General features: G+C 47.0%; 1 pseudogene; it reads left to right on the plus strand.

Annotated features, from left to right (window-relative positions):
- LOC115469665 overlaps nt 1–20,691 on the plus strand; it is a 41,887-nt pseudogene extending 21,196 nt beyond the window's left edge.
- Nucleotides 20,692–21,524: the final 833 nt, after the last annotated feature.

The raw sequence follows: 21,524 nt of genomic DNA on the forward strand, positions 1-21,524 counted from the left end.
CTTCTCCCAACTCAACCTCTAGCTGCAGCAAATGCCAACCCATCCTTCTCCCATTCCCCACTATCTGCCTGATAACTCCCCTCTCCCTTCTGCAGCCAGCCTCCTTGTCTCTGGCCTCTCCCCCCTCCCCCCAGTCCATCTTCTCCCCTTGACCACCTCTGTTCTCTTCTCTCATCCCCTCTAATCAGCCATCTCTCCATCATCTTCCCCCTCCCCATGGTTCATCTTCTCCCCAACTCCATCTTTTCATTCTTCTCCGCCCCCTCCCATCAGCCACCAGACCGCCATGCCTGTTATCTATCTCCCTCCCTTTCTCTGGTCACACCCTCAAACATAAGTCAGTGGTGAACAGCCCGCCGCAGAGCCTCGTGGTCAGGTGATGCCTTCTACAGAAGGGGTGGGACTAGGGCCTGCAGAGCCTTGCAGAGTGCATGAGCTGAGCTACCAAGCAGTCCCGATTTTAGTACATGCCCCAGCCTCGCCCCACTCTGCCTTGGCACCACCTACTCTATCTCATGGCTCCACCCTCTGGCACACTTCAATCCCACGGCCATTGCAGAAAATATTTTATTTACACCAGAGACAGCAGGGATGGCGTAAGAGGGAGTGTTTCAGTTCACTCTATTATACCCCCTATCCAACATCTATTCCCCTCAAGAGCATAACCGCAAGGGGGCCTTGCCCCCCCCCCCCCCCATTATGAGCTTAAGCCTACTCTAAAACTGTGGCACTGGTTGAATCACTGGTGGAGATGCCCAAGCCCCGCTAAAGAGATCCACTGCATGAGCCCCCTACTGTGCTTTTTGAGCAGTGCTGCAGTCGGCAGCATGCTTCAGTCGCCAATGCCGGACCTCCTACATATGCTCAGTTCAGGCACTTGAAAATGGAAAATAAGATGATACTTTTTATTGGACTAGCCTAATACCTTTTCCATTAGCTTTCAAAGGCCAAAACCTCCTGCCTCTGGTCAGGTCGCTTCTGTTATAGTATCCTTTACTGACTTGAGGAAAAAAGTGTTGGTTTCTGAAGACCAGTCAAAAATGTATTAAAATTAGTCTACTATAAAGGTATCATCTTATTTTCTATTTTGTGTTTTATTTGTATTTATTAACCTTTATTGACACAGCTACATTACTTTATCCTAAATTAATAATAAAATTATTTTCTCTACCTTTGATGTAAGGCCATTTACTTTTTCCAATTGTGTGCTTTCCTTCGTCTTCTCTTAGCTCTCTTGCCAGGGTTTCCTGTCCATTTGACATTTTTCTCCATCCTGTTTCTTTCAGTTTCTTCAATTTATATTTCTGCCTCTGTCCAGATTTAATTCATTCTTACTATTCAGTCTTTAATTTCCCTCTTTTTAAGTCATCTGCCTATGGTTTTTCATCTTTCCCTCACTCTTATCCTCCAGTCTTTCAGTAACTCTGTCCTCTCCCTCTTTCCATCCAGCATGGTGAAGGGACCTGTGGCTGGCAGCAGCAGCTCAGGGACAGTGCTGACGGATGCCCAAGAAGTAAGCTCATTTGGCGGGAAGGAGGTCTTTAGCTGGCGGGGCTTGGGGATCCCCACCAGCCACACTAAGGGAGATGAAATTTTGAGGGTGGGCCTGAGACCAAACTGGGTGGGCCCTGGCCCATCCATGGCTACCCCACTGACCCTTCCATTCAGCATATTTTCTTTCTCTCCCTACCCTTCCATCCAGTGTCTCTCCTCATTCTCTCCCCATCCTTCCATTGTCTTCCCTCTGCAGCCTCCTATCCAGCATCTCTCCTCTTTCTGTCCCCATCCTTCCAGCATCTTCCCTCTTTCTCTCTTCCTTCTTTCATCCATCATCTTTCTCTCTCCATCCATCCAGCCAGGGTCTCCCCTTTCTCTTTCTACCCAGCATCTTCTCCAGCCCTTTTCCATCCGTGTCCCCTCTTTTTCTCCCCATCTTTCCACTCATCGCCTCTCTCTCTCTGTCTACCCCTTTTCCATCCAGGTCCCCATTTTTCTATCTTTTTTGCCCCTTTTGCAATTCAGCATCTCCTGCCTCTTTCTTCACCTCCCCTCCCCTTCCCTCTCCTGTTACACAGCATCTTCTATCCTGGGCTGGCCACTGCAGTTTCTCTCGATGATGAACAGCAGCAGCCATGGGAAAACAACAAATAGGAAATGTGGGGCCACAGCCTTCAAGCATGCACTGTCAGCTCTGCTGGTCCTCTGCCCCGGAATGGGAAGTTGATGTCACTGAGGGCAGGGGACCGGCAGAGCTGACGAGGGCAGGGGACCAGCACAACTGACAGCGAATTCCTGAAGGCTGCAGCCCCACTCTTGCTGTTTTGCCACCGCTGCTGCTCATCAGGAGAAGCAATGATGGCAGTTCGGTGGTGCAGTGTCTCAGTGCTGAGCGGGAGAATTTCCTGCTTTGACGATAGTGTGGGAGATGACCCGCCAAAGCAGGAGTCTCCCACTCAGTGCAGGAGACTTGGCAGGTCTGCATGAGTGCAAGGCTTTGCGGGATGGGCAGGCAGTGCGCTAGCTTTTCCCCACTGAAGTGAGAGAGATAGGGGATGAGAGGCCAGGACCAATAAGAGCATTGAGCATGTGATCTGACCAAGGAGGTTTAACGACCAACGGGAAGGGACACAGAGGAAATAAGAAAAGAGAGGAGATGGTGCACAGGTCCAGGACTCAGAGTCTTCCTTAGCATTTGGGTGGGTGACTGGATAGGGGCCTGAGGCAGATCCTGAGCTTCTGACCAACCATGGCTGTGCTAGCTGGCTGAGACAGAGCTAAAGCAGCCATGTTGTGCAGCTCCTCATCTGCTGAGGATTTTTTATTTATTTTATTTATTTGTTGCATTTGTATCCCACATTTTCCCACCTCTTTGCAGGCTCAATGTGGCTTACAATACATCATGAGTAACAGAAATACATGAAAAAGTATACATTTAGTGATAACTGAATGATTTTGGGTAGCATGATAGTGATAAAACATGATATTATTTTAACAAGCAAACATATTAAGAAATATTTAAGAAATATATAAGAATTATATAAGAAAATATACATTTAGTAGTAGCTAAAGGATCTTGGGTACCATGATAGTGGCTGATAATTGCTTGTTAACATCCAATTAATAGTGCTGATTAGCTAGTTAAACAATTAAGTTATGTGAATTGTTATAGAATATGCTTTGATTTCTGCATGGAAATTAAGGTGCAATATATAGAATCATGAGGTAAACACCAGTGCTTGAATATTTGAGATATAGCTGGTTAACCGCTATGCACTAAATAATCAGCAGAGAAAACCGGCTATCTCACGCTGAATATGAGCCAGTTATCTGGTATTTAACCGGCCAGGAGTTGTTCTAAGCTGGTTAAATAGCGCTGAATATCAGGGGGCAGGTTTTTTTTTTAATATCAGCTATGGCAGTTTCAAAATATGCATATTCAACACTACTATATAGATAAGCGATGGGGCTGAATATATGTAAAGTGCAGTCACTACCACTAGCTATATATATATAGGACTGGATTCAGTAAATGGCGCCGAAATATAGGCGCTGGGAAAAATCTGCACTCAGCACTATTCTATAAAACGCATTCCAAGCTGAGCACTCTTTATAGAACAGAGCTTGGATTCCCATACCCAACTTTGGGCGTGAGAACTTACACCAAGTGAAACCTGATGTAAATCCTGGAGCACAACCCCCACATTCAGTAATATAGTGCATAACTTTCTGGAATGCCCCTGACTCGCCCATGCTCCTTCTATGGCCACGCTCCCTTTTGGGTGGCACATGAGAAGATTTACATGCTGTTCTTTATAGAATTGCGCATCGACAGTTGTGTGTGCAACTTCAAATTAGTGTTAATTAATACCAATGATTGATTGTTGGTAGCCAATTATTGAGTGTTAATTGCTCATTAATTAATTTAGTTGCACATGCAACTCATGATCGTGCCTCAGTTTGGGTGGTCAAATTTGGATGACCTTTATAGAATCCAGGAGTTAGCAGTGATTATTCAGCCACTGTGGGGAGAATTTTATAAAAGCTTTTTATACAAGTATATACTAGTAGACATGCATAAAATACAGCTTATAGAACTACCCCATGCATATAAGTACATCTGAAGATAAGAACGTGTTCAGCATAGGTGGAGTTGTGATTCTCATTCTTCCAAACCTTCATTTTCACCACAGTTTCTGCAGCTTTTGGTGGGCAATTTTTAAAAAATAGGCCACAAATACAGATACTTTTGACCTGTACAGTGCCTGGCTTTGACTGGCCTTGGCAGTAGCGGCTTGTTTTGGCCTTCTGGCTTTTTTTTTTCTCTTCCTAGACACTGTACTGTTTTCCTCCTGTACTATCTATTTTGTAGTTCTTTTCAGTTTTCCATTTATTTTGTAAACTGCTTTGACTTTATTTTTTTAAGGTGGTATTATAAGTACTACAATAAATATAAACATAGCTGCCTGCTTGACTGCTCAATCTTGGCAACCTGTTATAAAATTATCCTCTATATGTATAGTTAAGCACTTTACTCCTCCTCTTCCTTATCATTTCTATAATGCTAAATGCTCAAGGTCTACCAGCTTCCTGTGGAAGAGGTGGAAGGAAGAAGAAAGATGCTGGAGACTGGGAAAGGAGAGAGAAATGCTGGAGCCGGAGATGGGGGGGTGGAAGGAGAGATAATGCTGGAGACTGTGGGGAGGGGAGAGAAATGCTGGACACCACAGGGGGAGGGGGTTGAGAGGTAGGGAAGAAGAGATGCTGAACACTGTATGGGGGGGAGGGGAGATGAAAGTTAGGGTAGGAGAGAAATACTGGACACCATGGGGGAGAGTTTCAGAGGTATGTGGGGGGGGGGGGGGGGGGACTATGGGATGGGGAGATGCTGTGATTAAGGGAAGGAGCTGGGGTCGTTTGGGAGCAGAGCTGGGGCCCCACCAAATAAAATGGTGTTCCGCTGCCCCTGCTATGTGATGACCTTTGGGAAATAATTCTATAAAAAAACATGCCAAGAGTAAGGCACCAGCAATGTGTGTAAATGACCTGAATTCTAGCATATACATAAGTATCTGTGAACATATCAATATTCAGGCTACCCGCTATTCTATAAAATGGCACTGAAATGTAATGGTACACAATTTGAAGGTGGACAGAGTCTGTGCAGAGCATGGGTGGAGAACACAATTATTTGCATAAAGCGAATGCTACATACCTGTAGAAGGTATTCTCCGAGGACAGCAGGCTGATTGTTCTCACTGATGGGTGACGTCCACGGCAGCCCCTCCAATCGGAAACTTCACTAGCAAAGTCCTTTGCTAGTCCTCGCGCGCCCGCGCGCACCGCGCATGCGCGGCCGTCTTCCCTCCCGAAACCGGCTCGAGCCGGCCAGTCCAGTATGTAGCAAGACAATACACTTCAAGGGAAGACACAACTCCAAAGGGGAGGCGGGCGGGTTTGTGAGAACAATCAGCCTGCTGTCCTCGGAGAATACCTTCTACAGGTATGTAGCATTCGCTTTTTCCGAGGACAAGCAGGCTGCTTGTTCTCACTGATGGGGTATCCCTAGCCCCCAGGCTCACTCAAAACAACAACCATGGTCAATTGGGCCTCGCAACGGCGAGGACATAACTGAGATTGACCTAAAAAATTTACCAACTAACTGAGAGTGTAGCCTGGAACAGAACAAACAGGGCCCTCGGGGGGTGGAGTTGGATCCTAAAGCCCAAACAGGTTCTGAAGAACTGACTGCCCGAACCGACTGTCGCGTCGGGTATCCTGCTGTAGGCAGTAATGAGATGTGAATGTGTGGACAGATGACCACGTCGCAGCTTTGCAAATTTCTTCAATGGAGGCTGACTTCAAGTGGGCTACCGACGCAGCCATGGCTCGAACATTATGAGCCGTGACATGACCCTCAAGAGCCAGCCCCGCCTGGGCGTAAGTGAAGGAAATGCAATCTGCTAGCCAATTGGATATGGTGCGTTTTCCTACAGCCACTCCCCTCCTATTGGGATCAAAAGAAACAAACAATTGGGCGGACTGTCTGTGGGGCTGTGTCCGCTCCAGATAGAAGGCCAATGCTCTCTTGCAGTCCAATGTGTGCAGCTGACGCTCAGCAGGGCAGGAATGAGGACGGGGAAAGAATGTTGGCAAGACAATTGACTGGTTCAGATGGAACTCCGACACGACCTTTGGCAGAAACTTAGGGTGAGTGCGGAGGACTACTCTGTTGTGATGAAATTTGGTGTAAGGGGCCTGGGCTACCAGGGCCTGAAGCTCACTGACTCTACGAGCCGAAGTAACTGCCACCAAGAAAATGACCTTCCAGGTCAAGTACTTCGGATGGCAGGAATTCAGTGGCTCAAAAGGAGGTTTCATCAGCTGGGTGAGAACGACATTGAGATCCCATGACACTGTAGGAGGCTTGACAGGGGGCTTTGACAAAAGCAAACCTCTCATGAAGCGAACAACTAAAGGCTGTCCTGAGATCGGCTTACCTTCCACACGGTAATGGTATGCACTAATCGCACTAAGGTGAACCCTTACGGAGTTGGTCTTGAGACCAGACTCAGACAAGTGCAGAAGGTAATCAAGCAGGGTCTGTGTAGGACAAGAGCGAGGATCTAAGGCCTTGCTGTCACACCAGACGGCAAACCTCCTCCAATGGAAGAAGTAACTCCTCTTAGTGGAATCTTTCCTGGAAGCAAGCAAGATGCGGGAGACACCCTCTGACAGACCCAAAGAGGCAAAGTCTACGCCCTCAACATCCAGGCCGTAAGAGCCAGCGACTGGAGGTTGGGATGCAGAAGCGCCCCTTCGTCCTGTGGGATGAGGGTCGGAAAACACTCCAATCTCCACGGTTCTTCGGAGGACAACTCCAGAAGAAGAGGGAACCAGATCTGACGCGGCCAAAAGGGAGCAATCAGAATCATGGTGCCTCGGTCTTGCTTGAGTTTCAACAAAGTCTTCCCCACCAGAGGGATGGGAGGATAAGCATACAGCAGGCCCTTCCCCCAATCCAGGAGGAAGGCATCCGATGCCAGTCTGCCATGGGCCTGAAGCCTGGAACAGAACTGAGGGACTTTGTGGTTCACTCGAGATGCGAAGAGATCTACCAAGGGGGTGCCCCACGCTTGGAAGACCTGGCGCACCACTCGGGGGTTGAGCGACCACTCGTGAGGTTGCATAATCCTGCTCAACCTGTCGGCCAGACTGTTGTTTACGCCTGCCAGATATGTGGCTTGGAGCACCATGCCTTGATGGCGAGCCCAGAGCCACATGCTGACGGCTTCCTGACACAGGGGGCGAGATCCGGTGCCCCCCTGCTTGTTGACATAGTACATGGCAACCTGGTTGTCTGTCTGAATTTGGATAATTTGGTGGGACAGCCGATCTCTGAAAGCCTTCAGAGCGTTCCAGATCGCTCGTAACTCCAGAAGATTGATCTGCAGATCGCGTTCCTGGAGGGACCAGCTTCCTTGGGTGTGGAGCCCATCGACATGAGCTCCCCATCCCAGGAGGGACGCATCCGTGGTCAGCACTTTTTGTGGCTGAGGAATTTGGAAGGGACGTCCCAGAGTCAAATTGGAGCAAATCGTCCACCAATACAGGGAGTCGAGAAAACTCGTGGACAGGTGGATCACGTCCTCTAGACCTCCGGCGGCCTGATACCACTGAGAGGCCAGGGTCCATTGAGCAGATCTCATGTGAAGGCGGGCCATGGGAGTCACATGAACTGTGGAGGCCATGTGGCCCAGCAATCTCAACATCTGCCGAGCTGTGATCTGCTGGGACGCTCGCACCCGCGAGACGAGGGACAACAAGTTGTTGGCTCTCGTCTCTGGGAGATAGGCGCGAGCCGTCCGAGAATCCAGCAGAGCTCCTATGAATTCGAGTCTCTGCGCTGGGAGAAGGTGGGACTTTGGATAATTTATCACAAACCCCAGTAGTTCCAGTAGGCGAATAGTCATCCGCATGGACTGCAGGGCTCCTGCCTCTGATGTGTTCTTTACCAGCCAATCGTCGAGATATGGGAACACGTGCACCCCCAGCCTGCGGAGTGCCGCTGCTACCACAGCTAGGCACTTTGTGAACACCCTGGGCGCAGAGGCGAGCCCAAAGGGTAGCACACAGTACTGGAAGTGGCGTGTGCCCACCTGAAATCGCAGATACTGTCTGTGAGCTGGCAGTATCGGGATGTGTGTGTAGGCATCCTTCAAGTCCAGAGAGCATAGCCAATCGTTTTGCTGAATCATGGGGAGAAGGGTGCCCAGGGAAAGCATCCTGAACTTTTCTTTTTCGAGATATTTGTTCAGGGCCCTTAGGTCTAGGATGGGACGCATCCCCCCTGTTTTCTTTTCCACAAGGAAGTACCTGGAATAGAATCCCAGCCCTTCTTGCCCGGATGGCACGGGCTCGACCGCATTGGCGCTGAGAAGGGCGGAGAGTTCCTCTGCAAGTACCTTCTTGTGTTGGAAGCTGTAAGACTGAGCTCCCGGTGGACAATTTGGAGGTTTTGATGTCAAATTGAGGGTGTATCCCTGCCGGACTATTTGCAGAACCCACTGATCGGAGGTTATGAGAGGCCACCTTTGGTGAAAAGCTTTCAACCTCCCTCCGACTGGCAGGTCGCCCGGCACGGACACTTGGATGTCGGCTATGCTCTGCTGGAGCCAGTCAAAAGCTCGCCCCTTGCTTTTGCTGGGGAGCCGCGGGGCCTTGCTGAGTCGCACGCTGCTGACGAGAGCGAGCGCGCTGGGGCTTAGCCTGGGCCGCAGGCTGTCGGGAAGGAGGATTGTACCTACGCTTGCCAGAAGAGTAGGGAACAGTCTTCCTTCCCCCGAAAAATCGTCTACCTGTAGAGGTAGAGGCTGAAGGCTGCCGGCGGGCGAATTTGTCGAATGCGGTGTCCCGCTGGTGGAGAGACTCTACCACCTGTTCAACTTTTTCGCCAAAAATATTGTCCGCACGGCAAGGCGAGTCCGCAATCCGCTGCTGGAGTCTATTCTCCAGGTCGGCGGCACGCAACCATGAGAGCCTGCGCATCACCACACCTTGAGCAGCGGCCCTGGACGCAACATCAAAAGTGTCATAAACTCCTCTGGCCAGGAATTTTCTGCACGCCTTCAGCTGCCTGACCACCTCCTGAAAAGGCTTGGCTTGCTCGGGGGGAAGAGCATCAACCAAGCCCGCCAACTGCCGCACATTGTTCCGCATGTGTATGCTCGTGTAGAGCTGGTAAGACTGAATCTTGGACACGAGCATAGAGGAATGGTAGGCCTTCCTCCCAAAGGAGTCTAAGGTTCTAGCGTCCTTGCCCGGGGGCGCCGAAGCATGTTCCCTAGAACTCTTAGCCTTCTTTAGGGCCAAATCCACAACTCCAGAGTCATGAGGCAACTGAGTGCGCATCAGCTCTGGGTCCCCATGGATCCGGTACTGGGACTCGATCTTCTTGGGAATGTGGGGATTAGTTAAGGGTTTTGTCCAGTTCGCAAGCAATGTCTTTTTTAGGACATGGTGCAAGGGAACAGTGGACGCTTCCTTAGGTGGAGAAGGATAGTCCAGGAGCTCAAACATTTCAGCCCTGGGCTCGTCCTCCACAACCACCGGGAAGGGGATGGCCGTAGACATCTCCCGGACAAAGGAAGCGAAAGACAGGCTCTCAGGAGGAGAAAGCTGCCTTTCAGGAGAGGGAGTGGGATCAGACGGAAGACCCTCAGACTCCTCGTCAGAGAAATATCTGGGGTCTTCCTCTTCCTCCCACGAGGCCTCACCCTCGGTGTCAGACACAAGTTCCCGAACCTGTGTCTGCAACCTCGCCCTGCTCGACTCAGTGGAACCACGTCCACGACGGGGGCGTCGAGAGGAAGACTCCCTCGCCCGCATCGGCGAAGCTCCCTCCGCCGACGTAGTCGGGGAGCCCTCCTGGGAGGTGGCCGCGGTCGGCACCGCACGCGGTACCGACGTCGGGGACCTCAACCTGGGCGATGGGCCAGCCGGCGCCACGCTCGACGGTACCGGAGGCGCAAGCACCGCCGGTACCGGAGGGGTAGGGCGCAACAGCTCTCCCAGAATCTCTGGGAGAACGGCCCGGAGGCTCTCGTTCAGAGTGGCTGCAGAAAAAGGCTGAGAGGTCGATGCAGGCGTCGACGTCAGAACCTGTTCCGGGCGAGGAGGCTGTTCCGGGCTGTCCAGAGTGGAGCGCATCGACACCTCTTGAACAGAGGGTGAGCGGTCCTCTCGGTGCCGATGCCTGCTGGGTGCCGAATCCCTCGGCGACCCCGAGCTCTCGGTGCCGACACGGGGAGGAGACCGGTGTCGATGCTTCTTCGATTTCTTCCGAAGCATGTCACCGGAGCTCCCCGGCACCGACGAGGAGGACGTAGAATCCATCCGTCGCTTCCTCGGGGCCGAGACCGAAGAGGGTCGATCTCGGGGGGGCTGTACCGCAGGAGCCCTCAGGGTAGGAGGAGACCCACCCGAGGGCTCACCGCCACCAGCAGGGGAATGGACAGCCCTCACCTGCACTCCACTCGATGCACCACCGTCCGACGACATCAGGAGACGAGGTCCCGGTACCACCGACGTCGATGCAGCTATCCGATGTCTCGGCGCCGATGCAGAGGCCCGATGCCTCGATGCACTCGATGCAAGGGCGGCCGAGGAAGATGGTCTGGACGCTGACGACGTCGATGCACTCGAAGATCCCGGTGCCGATGCCGACGAAGAGCCCGAGAACAACACGTTCCACTGGGCTAGTCTCGCTACCTGAGTCCGCCTTTGAAGCAGGGAACACAGACTGCAGTTCTGAGGGCGGTGCTCAGCCCCCAGACACTGAAGACACGACGAGTGTCGATCAGTGAGCGAGATAACCCGGGCGCACTGGGTGCACTTCTTGAAGCCGCTGGAAGGCTTCGATGTCATGGGCGGAAAAATCACGCCGGCGAAATCAAAAGCCGAAATGGCGAAAATTGAAGCACCAAAATTTAGAGGGAGAAAAATCTCGACCGAGGCCGAAAGAGGCCTACCCCGACGACGAAAGAAAACTTATCGGGGCAAAAAGCTGGAAGTACGGGGAGGATTGACACGAAACCCGGGGAGGGTTTCCGGAGCACTTCCCGCACTAGAAGAAAGCTTTTCCGAAGAAAAAACACGCTCAAAAAAACTTTGGACGCGCGAGGTCGACTTTCCGGGGCTCGACACGGCGAAAAAACGACCGTACCGAGTGCGGACAAAAGAAGACTGGCCGGCTCGAGCCGGTTTCGGGCGGGAAGACGGCCGCGCATGCGCGGTGCGCGCGGGCGCGCGAGGACTAGCAAAGGACTTTGCTAGTGAAGTTTCCGATTGGAGGGGCTGCCGTGGACGTCACCCATCAGTGAGAACAAGCAGCCTGCTTGTCCTCGGAGAAATTGTAGAATACTATAATTTGCATGCATTTTGTAGCAATTTAGGTATGATCATTTAAACCAGCTTTATATGTGCTGCAGCTCTTGTATTCTATAAAGGAACACAGGTACCTACTTTCTCATAGAATACCTCCCAAAAGGCACCTATAGGTGCTCCTTTATAGAACTGTCTGTACTTTGTTTTAACATATTTTCATGATTTAATTGTTATACATGTTTTTCATGTTTTATTGTTCACTGCTAAAATGTTTGGTAGGCAGTTTATAAATAGCCATATAAATAAATGGATGTCCTTTCAAATACTAACTCAAATTTCCAACATAGGGAAATACATTAAAACCTTGAAACTATAATAATATTTTCCCAGAAACCTTTTGAATATAGCTGAAAACTGCTGCTGGGGGGGGGGGGGGGGGGGGGGGGGGAATATCATTGTTTATCTGAAGATCTGCAGTACTAGGACTAGCCAGAAGAGGACAGCATTTCTTTTTTTTTTTAATTATAATTAATGAGACCAATGCCTTGTGGCCACTGTCAGAACTGCAGCCTCCATAGGCAGAAGGATAACCCAAGTTTTCATGAAATCAAATTAGCACGGAGAAAAAAAAATGTATAAGAATTGCTATGCAATTATTTCCTTATTTATTGCACTCTTACTTTTGAGACTTGCCCTCTGTTACGCTCTGCTACACTTCTCCGGGATGGGTTGGTTTCTATTTCCTAACCCGGCAGCCGTCATCTGGCTTGGAGCAAGAGCAGCAGCCATCTTGGCTAGCTCAGGAGGGGGCAGCCATCTTGTCTAAACGAGAACAGGAAGGAACTCCATATCTGGTCGTGGGAGGATCTCCTATGGGGACTGCCATGTTGGATGCACCTGAGTTTGGTTTGCTCTGATTGCTTCACTATTTAAAGCACTGCCTCCAGGCCTTCTTTGCTTCGGCCTCAATTGTCCTGAGAAGTTGCTGTCGGAATGCTGTTCGCCGGCTATCTCCTGTTCCTGATTTCCTGTGCACTGGACCTTGGCTACTTGTTGGATTTTGCTTTTTTGCTGCCAGCCTTGACCCTGGACTGATTTTTGACTATTCTTGCCTATTCAGAGTTCTGGTGCTGGACTGTCTATTCCTGCCATCCTGGTCAGCGGCTGTGCAACCCCACCGGTTCCAGAAGTCCTGGTGGCCACCTGCAGCTGAGGGCTCAAATCTCGGTGAATGGTGGACGCTTCCCAGGTGAAGCTAGGGGTTGTCTGGCTGCCTGACCAAGTACGGCATCTCTCCATCTTCGCCGTGCTCAGTCGGGGCACAAGGGCTCACACATCTCCAGTCTTAACACCCTCTTCATTTCACATCTCCCCTTCTCTCTCTTCCTCTTTTGCTTTTACATACCTTCCTCACTCCTTCTTTCTTCTTTTTGTCTGTCCCTACTCTTTCATGATTTCACCCCCTTTATCCCACCTTCCTTTTTTTTTTTTTAATCTTTTCTTCCTTTACCCATCATCTTCCTGAGGTCAGTAAGTTACATGTACAGATAGGGTCATCTAGTTATGAATCGAAAGACAGGTTGGAGCTGGCATTGAGAATTCCTATACAAGAGGGTTATGCTATACGTACCCAAAGGCAAGGCACACCTGGAAGTGCTTCATAACTGCCATGATGCTTTATTGGAAGGCCTTCATGGCTTTCAGAAAACTAGGGAGCTAGTAGGTCAAGACAGAGCCAAGTCATAAAGTGGGTCAAGGCAGAGCCAAGTCATAAAATCTGTGCCCATAAAGAGGTGCCATACGAGAGCCCCCTACTACTACTACAGCTACCCCCAAGGAGGTTTAATGTATTACCTAGACCTGCTACATCCTAGGAATTGGTCTCCATGAATTTTGTCACAGACCCCTCTCAAGGAAAACTCACCATCCTGGTAGTTATTCTTTCTTTCTCAAAGATGGCCCATTTCATGCAGCTGCTGGCCTCCCAACTGCATGCAAAACAGTGGACATGCTGGTCTAGGAACATAAAAACAAAAGGGTTGCTATACTGGGACACATTGAAGGTCTGTCAAGTCCAGTATCCTGTTTCCAACAGTGGCCAATCCAGGTTACAAGTACCTGGCAAGATCCCAGAACAGATAAACAGATTTTATGCTTCTTATCCTAGAAATAAGCAGTCTGACTGAATGGTCTACCATCCCATATAGTTTCTGACAGAGGTACACAGTTCATTGCATGTTTCTGGAGAGAAGCAATCAAGCTTCTGAAAAACCAGGTCCACTTATCTTCAGCCTACCACCTGCAATCTAACAGAAACAATTGCACCCAATTACTTCCAGTGGCAGAGTCTACATATAAGAAGTCTGAACATTTGTCAATCAAGTCCTCACCGTTCTCTATAAACAATTGAATACATCCATGCTTTTATTCCGGTGAAAACTAAGATTCCAGACTACCAGCAGAAGTAGCAACAGACTGGATCTAAGCTCTGGACGAGAAACATGTGCACGTGTGGTTTGAATTGGAATGGACAAACAATGCCAAGAGATTCTTCCCAATTTACTATGGAGGATAAAGTCGGGGGGGGGGGGGGGCACAAAATATTTAAAGATTCATAATCCAGGAGCCAGTAAATCCCATGGCATACCAAGTACAATTCCTAGTTAACCTCAACCTCCAGGTTTGCCATAGGACTTTACTGAAACCCTATAAACAACACCCCCTTTCCAGGTCATCAGCCCATGCCTCCCCATACTCTATCCAGGGTCATCCTGAATAAATTATACAGAATATCCTTGCCTCAAAGTACATCTACAACCTGTTCACTACTAGGAAAACAGTTAGGGATATGACCCAGAAGACTGTAGTTTGGAGCATGTCAAAAATATCCACACAAAATATCCTGTGTTTACTGCTACCCACTGCCTCTTTACTGTCTTGTAGAGAGTTCTGTGCTACTGTGCTTTGTGTCTAATTCCTGATTTATGCCTGGTTTCTACTTCATACCTGGTTCCTGCTCCTCCCTCCTTGGGCTTAGTCCCTCCATCTATGCCCCTGCCTAGAAGACACTGAAAGAAACTGCCTCTCTCTATATTTCTCAGAACTTGCCTATGCTTTTTGTTTACGTTTTTGAGTTCAGCAAGATAAATGCTGAAGCAGAATTTTTATCTTTGACCATCGTTCTATGACTACAGGAGAGAAAATTGTGCCTGCTGATGCCTTAGTAGCCTAGTGGTTAGTGCTGCAGCTTCTGATCCTGGAGAACTGGGTTCAATTCCCACTGCAGCTCCTTGTGACTCTGGGCAAGGCACTTAACCCTCCATTGTCCCAGGTACTACTACTACTTATCATTTCTAAAACACTACTAGACGTACATAGCGCTGTACAAAATAAGTACCTGTATATAATATGTAAACCACTTTGAATGTAGTTGGAAAAAACACAGAAAGGTGGTATATAAGTCCCTTTCCCTTATTTCATTTTCCCACTGGGCTGCTGACATCATCAGCCAAGGGATTTGGAAGAAGGAAGGAATGGATCAACTTGTTTACCTGCTTATCAGAAAGTTTCAATGTGATTGATTGACTTTTGCTTCTGCCTTCTCTCTCCCCCCCCCCCCCCCCAAAGTGTCTTCCCAATTTCTGGCCCTATTGCCACAAATTCATTTGGTGATGAAAATGAATCCACACAAAAAAGGATTTAGCTTATTCCATCTGTGACAGAACAGTGGGTTTTTAAGCCTGTTTTAATTGTTTTGATATTTTTCTGCAATGTGTTTCTCTAGTTTGGCCAGCAGGTGGTGCATGTTTATGCTTAAAGCTGTTACAGAGAACTGACCTTTCCCTTTTTACTTAACACGGATAAAGAGAAAATGCCTGCAGTGATGTTGCCAGCTATTTTCAAGTGCTGATTACACTTTTTCTGTTTCACTGTTCCAAGTTCTGTGACAATAAATACTATTAGTTTGTTGACTCTGCTTGCCTGGACTGATAAGAATCTTGGTGGTTTGTGTTGGGTCTGTGAGTGCTTTCTGGGAACTGTGTGACCACTGGGAGTGTATCACTGGGGATAATATGAGAGTGGGAGACTCGTCCAGAGGCAGTTGTGACCCAGTCAGGAGGAGGAGGGTGCTAGTGTAGAGCACAAGTAGCAGGTGCAGATGGACCTGCCCTGTGACGGGGATAGACCCTCTAAATGGCTGTGAGGTAGACCCAAGCAGGTGGCTAGGTGTTTTGTGACACCTTCCCCCACAGTCATTCAGTTCATTTCAAGGTATAAGAACCAAAAAAGTCATAATTTGTTAATTTATGTTAATGGTTAATGCAGTGGACTTTGATTCTGGGGAACTGGGTTCAATTCCCACTGCAGCTCCTTGTGACTATGGGTAAGTCACTTAACCATCCATTGCCCCAGGTACAAATAAGTATATACTATGTAAACCACTTTGAATATAGTTGCAAAAACCACAGAAAGGTGGTATATCAAGTCCCATTCCCTTCCCCTACTCATAAGAAATGAAATGGAGGGGGGGGGGGGGGAGAAGGTTCAGAGCATTTATTTCTAGTGACTGCAAGAAAACACTTTATATGGTATAGCAAGTTTCTACTTACATTTGATTCACTGAGCTCTGTGGTTTCTACTTCTTTTGTCAGTGTGGCTATCGAAACTAAGAGGAGATTGCTCCTGACAAATTCCTCTCAATTCTATGACTCATTCAGAAGTTAGCTCATCATGATTGGGAAAAGTTGGAAATCATAATAACTACTACTATATTCTTAATGAGCTCTTCTTCTGGGTATATGGGTTTTATGTCCAAAGGGATTATAAAAGTAGTAATATACCAATTTGCAGTTTCTACCTTTTCCCTATAAAGGATGTCAAGATGCTTTACATTCCCAGCAATCATGATGATTATTATTTCTCAGCTACTGCTGTGAAAGTGGAGGCATGAGGAGCTAAGGTAGTGAATTGCCAGAGCTAGATGTATTATTTGAACCTCAAAGATTTGATAGATAGCTCTACAGTCTAAACTACTCTAAAAGATTCTTACAATTTCATTAGGACTGATCCTGCATACTTTTAGTCTGATTTATTCCTCTGATCTTATAGCAGATGTTATTTTTCGATGATACACATAAGTTTACTTATTCTTGCTGACATCTTTCAGTCTAATTTGTCACCAAATTGAGTTCAATACTGATGTTTCCCATAATTTGTCCTGTCCACTGAATTTGCTAGGATACCTACACCAATTTTCCATATCCAAAAACGGGCCTATTTTATGCCTATTTTTAAAAAGCAATATAGGCAACTATGCAGCTTTATAAAATTGGCTCCCACAACTGTCCCCAGTAGTGCACCAATTCTTTGACGGTAATTACATACATAATTTGCACTGTAGAATACTAGTGTCAGCAGAAAAGTATGTACATTTAGTTGTGCCCACTTATACTAGGTCTAAATGCAGCATTTATGCACATAATTTCCAGTATTCTGTAAGCTATGTGTGTAAGTGGGAGACATGCTCATGCCCCACCCATTCTCTGCCCAGGTGTATGCACCCCTTGCATTTCCATACTAAGGTAGTTGTGCATGTATGTTAGCGAATACTGTACCTGTATGCATATGTGTACAGTCTACATATGAATGTTACAGTACCTATGTATAATATGTCAACTGTTTTTTGGTTGTATGACAGAAAGGTGGTATATCAAATGCATGACCCTTTACCCTTTATTCTATAACATACATGCTCTCCTAAAGTTGGGCTCTGGGTTGATGCACGCTGAGTACGAAATCTAGAACAGAAATTGCACGCAAAGTTGCCATACTAGAATACTAGAACACCTCGACATTCATGCACCTAATTTTAGGCACGAGCACTTAAGATAGCTCAATGGCTGGTGTAAATGCTCCTGCCTAAATATAGGTACCCTGTTATAAAATAAGGGAGAATGTGTGCATACTCATTTTATAAAGTATGTGAGCACATCGCAGCTCTGCACTTGCTCCACCCAAATTTTATCAAGTAAAAGTAAGTGCAATGTTCCTGTGAGCCTACTTTTTACGTGTGTACAAGCAACAAAGCCCATTTTGTGAAAAATGAAAACAGGCCCTAGGAAGGCTCTCGTCTAAGCGATTTCTCCTCTCTCCCCTGCCCTCCCCTCCATGTCCAGTGATTCTCCCCTCTCATCAATGTCCAGTGATTGCCCTGCCCCTCCCCTCCAATCCATGTCCAGCGATTCTCTTCTGCCCTGCCCTCCCCATGTCCAGCAATTCTCCTCTCCCATCCCATCCATATCCAGCGATTCTCCTCTTCCCTGCCCTCCCCTCCAATCCATGTCCAGTGATTCTCCTCTGTCCTGCCATCCGTGTTCCGCGATTCTCCTCTCCTCTCCCATCCATGTCCAGTGATTCTCCCCTCCTCTGCTCTCCCATCCATGTCCAGCGATTCTCCTCTGCCCTGCCCTCCCATCCCTGTCCAGCAATTCGCCCATCCCCTCCTCGGCCAGTGACTCTCCCCTCCCCTGCCCTCTTCTTCTTCCTGCCACACTGCCTTTAAGCCATTCATGTTACCCCAGGTTGCAGCGGCGGCAGGCTCGGCTCACGTCACCTTCAGCCTTCCCTCTCAGTGTCCCGCCCCCCTCTGATGTCATTTCATCTTTCCATGAGGGCAGGACACTGAGAGGGAAGGGAACGCTGGAGGCGAGCTGACGTCAGCTCATTTGCATGCTGTTACGAACCCAGCCAGCCAACCATCCAGGGAAGCAGAGTGACCAATTATTATGTAGATACCCTCGCACAATTTTACAATTGCCATTTTCCACAGAAAACACTTTATAAAATGACCCCCATAAACCTCTCACCTTTATATCTCTATATATAGATATATATGTTTAGTAACACATATAAATTGGGTTTGGTACAGTTCATCTAATAGTCAATTAGTCTAATGGCACATTTTGTCTAATAGACAATCCATCCAATAGGACAATTGGTCTAACGGACAATTGGTCTAATGAGACATTTTGCCTAATGTTAGAGATACAGGTGAAATGTACTATGAGGTCTTGAAAATTTATATGCCTGTAAAATTGACTGAATCTAAAAACAGCTTCTGCTCTGTCTCCCACATAGGAGAGGAACTTCCTCTCATTCCTTGCTTACAGGAAAAGGAGATTTCTCTCTCCTTTTCCCTAGTGGTAGCCATTTGAGGTTTCTTGACACAGTTGATCTATATTAAGGCAGACCTCACTCACAGAAACAGAATCTTTCCTTGTCTCAATAGCATGAGAGCAGCGGGTTACTAGAAAATGAAAAAAATGTTTTTGACCTGGAGGCAAAATGTGTCTTTCCTTGTGTTTTTACACCCTGGACTGTGATGTTTCATACTACAAACAAGCCTTCTAATGTACCATCATTTTAAGCCCATCATCCCCTGCTAAACTCCAGAAATCACAATACTATCATCTATGTTAGTTGTGTGTTTAGTCTATAATTAAGAACTTTCACCTTTTCTGTCTGAAACATCACAGCATCCTCATTAATGAATAAGTGACTCCAAATTTTTATTTAGAGCTCCATCCCATCTACAAATAACAATGATGTTTTATGTGATTATTAATTAATTTCACATGACTGGCAAAAATGCTATTAAATTCTCACTCTATGGGATCTTCACTCTGTACATTTCTGTACTGAGAATCAGGACTGAGCTGGAATGGTTGTATTCCCAAATTTAGAAGGTGTGCTTAAAAGGGATCCCAGAAGCAATGCCTTGAAAAAGCCTAAACTTGACAGATCTCAGAAACTAGGCAGAGTCAGGTCTGAGTAGCAGATGGACCTACTGGCATCACCAACCATTGGCATAGCTTAGGAGTAACCTATAGAAAGCACCAGTTACAAGCCTAACAGATGACTACATCAGTCCTCTAAGAAGGCACAGGACCCTCAATCTTATTTTGTTAAATTGCCTTTATAACCTGGATTCAAGGTTTTGTTTCCTTTGTATTCTCCCCCATATTATGGACTGTAAGCACTAATTGATTTCCTCATTACAGAGATGCTTCTCTTTTGCTTTTAAGTTTACTAAATGTGTATTTCTTTGACAAGATGATTTGTTGAATAATTGTAATTCATAATTTTCATAAATAAAATTTTTTTAAAAGGCACAGGGATAACCTGCATAAGTGCCAGTTACGACCCTAATAGCTCATGCTACCAAGAAAGTATTGAGTAACCTGCATGCAGCAGCAATTACAACCCTAACAACAACAGTGTGGTGTTACAGAGTGTGTGATATAAAGCCAGGTTTCCTTAAGGACACTCCCTCACTGAGACTGAGGAAGAGCTATGTTAAGGTAAGAACATAAGCGTTGCCATACTGGAACAGACCGAAAGTTCATCAAGCCCAGTATCCTCTATCCAACAGTGGCTAATCCAGGTCCAAGTACTTGGCAAGATCTCCAAAAAAATAAATACATTTTATGCCGCTTATCCTAGAAATAAGAAGTGGATTTTCCCATGGCTTATGGACTTTTCTTTTAGGAAAGTAGCCAAACTTTTTTTAAACCCTGCTAAGCTAACTGCTTTTACCACATTCACTGGCAAAAAATTCCAGAGTTTAATCACACTGAGTGATGAAATAGTTTATCTGATTTGTTTTAAATTTACTACTCAGTAGCTTCATTGCATGCCCCCTAGTCCTTGTATTTTTGGAATGAGTAAGCAAGCAATTCACCTCTACCCATTCCACTCCACTCAGTATTTTAGAGACCTCTCTCATATCTCCTCCCCTCAGCCATCTCTTCTCCAAGCTGAAAAGCCCTAGCCTCTTTAGACTTAAAGTCGTCCCATCTCCTTTATCATTTCCATTGCCCTTCTCTGTACCTTTTCTAATTCCGCTATATCTTTTAAAGATGTGGTAACCAGAATTGCACATAGTATTCGAGGTGTGGTTGCTTCATGGAGCAATACAGGGCATTATAATATTCTCAGTTTTGTTTTTCATTCCTTTCCTAGCCTGCTGAGTCAGGAGAGTGGGTCTCAAGCAAGGAGGAAGTCAAAACCCCTATGGCAGAACAGAAGAGGAAGAAGGCTCAGAACCGAAGGATTGGTGCTCCAGGAGAGATTCCAAGTCTGGGCAGGAGGAAAGGGTTCCCTAGGAGAGTCCTAGCCTATGACTGCAGTGTTGGAAGATGGGTCAAGGTAGGAGATTTACTTGGAAGCATTTACCCAGCCATTGACTGCAGTATTGGAAAACAAGTCAAGATGGGAAGCTTACAGAGTACAAGTGCTGTACTAAAGTGAACATGTTAGGAGCAGTCACTATGAGTGTTAACAAATATGTGTCAATGAAGCTGGGTTTCAGGATAGCTAAGAAACTACAGTTTCTTTTGAGCGGAATGAAGTTACATTTAAATCCTGCCTATGTTTGCATACCAGATCTGTGTCAGTAACAGAGTTTTGGTTCATAATAAAGACTTTTCTTTTGGTTTACCTTAAGAACATAAGAATAGCTACACTGGGTCAGACCACTGGTTCATCTAAGCCCAGTATTCTGCTTCCAAAAGTGACCAATCCAGGTCACAAGTACCTGACAGAAACTCAAATAGTAGCAACATTCCATGCTACCAAACCCAGGGTAAGCAGAGGCTTCCCAATGTCTGTCTCAATAGCAGACTATGAACTTTTCCTCCAGGAAACCTTTTTTAATCCCAGATACACTATCTGTTGTTACCACATCCTCTGACAGCAAGTTCCAGAGTTTAACTATTCTTTGAGTGAAACAAAATTTCCTGCTATTTGTTTAAAAGGATTTCCATGTAATTTCATTGTGTGTCCCCTGGTCTTTGTACTTTTTGAAAGAGTAAAAAAAATAGATTCACTTTTACCCATAATACACCACTCAGGATTTTGTAGACCTCAATCATATCCCTCCTCAGCCGTCTCTTTTCCAAGCAGAAAAGCCCTAGGGCCCTGTTTACTAAGGTGAGCTAGCATTTTTAGTGTGCACTAAAATTAGTGCATGCTAAATGCTAGAGATGCCCATATATTCCTATGGGCATCTCTAGCATTAGCACGCACTAATTTTTAGCATGCGCTAAAAACAGGACCCTAATAATCTCTTTAGCCTTTCCTTA

This window comes from Microcaecilia unicolor, chromosome 4 (assembly GCF_901765095.1).
Source record: "Microcaecilia unicolor chromosome 4, aMicUni1.1, whole genome shotgun sequence".
In the NCBI taxonomy this organism is placed as follows: Eukaryota; Metazoa; Chordata; class Amphibia; order Gymnophiona; family Siphonopidae; genus Microcaecilia; species Microcaecilia unicolor.